Source organism: Penaeus monodon, chromosome 32 (genome assembly GCF_015228065.2).
Source record: "Penaeus monodon isolate SGIC_2016 chromosome 32, NSTDA_Pmon_1, whole genome shotgun sequence".
Lineage (NCBI taxonomy): Eukaryota > Metazoa > Arthropoda > Malacostraca > Decapoda > Penaeidae > Penaeus > Penaeus monodon.
This window is the reverse complement of record NC_051417.1, coordinates 13,700,691-13,701,434: the sequence shown is the minus strand read 5'-3', so window position 1 is coordinate 13,701,434 and position 744 is coordinate 13,700,691. Positions and strand designations below refer to the sequence as shown.

The 744-nt window shown below is 40.2% G+C and overlaps 1 protein-coding gene across 1 annotated transcript in view; it reads left to right on the top strand.

Annotated features, from left to right (window-relative positions):
* Positions 1-744, top strand: part of LOC119593508 (putative L-aspartate dehydrogenase) — a gene marked incomplete in the record, with an annotated part of 5,692 nt that overhangs the window by 1,149 nt on the left and 3,799 nt on the right.

Here is a 744-nt window from a genome sequence, read left to right as displayed (position 1 = left end):
GATTGTCCGACCACATTCATCTCTATCTGACAAGTCATTGCCCGTTGTATGTCACGTCCATCGCCCGTTCCTTGGCACGTGACTCGTGGCTGTCACCGTGCTACTGATCGATTATATCACGCCAAGTTACTACACATGACACGCTGAAAAACGTGTGTAAGCAAGCCGGGCCGGGCTAAAGAAAGAGCGATGGTGAATGATTGTGAGCGAATGCTGGTGAATAAAACTTTTTTATATGCGATCTAGCACGTGGGGCCTGTCATGTGATGAAGAATCGAAAGAACAGTGTGAGGATACGTAGTTGAATGTCGGTCCTAATTGACTGTGCGGACAAGGGAAGGCTGAGGAGCGGATGACACATACGAGAGATAAGGACGAAGTTTATAAGGCACATAAATCATATGTTGACCTGTGAACAGATGTATGTCGGTTGCCCATAATAATCAATATAGATTAATACAAATGTGATACGTAACTAACTGACAGACTTACAAATGACAAAATTTGCCGCAGAGAATCAAAACAATAAAAATAATAATGGAGTAGATGTTTTTTTCAAGATTTTCAGAAGATTAATCCACACACCTGTCTGCTCCTTTGTTACACATATTTTACAGTAAAACACCTGTGTTTCCATAGCGTAATGAGGTTTATTTAAGAGAGGTCATACGATTTAAAAATATATTCATTACGCATTGGGAAGATGAAGGTAATGAGAGATTAGTCATCACCTATCTATAGATA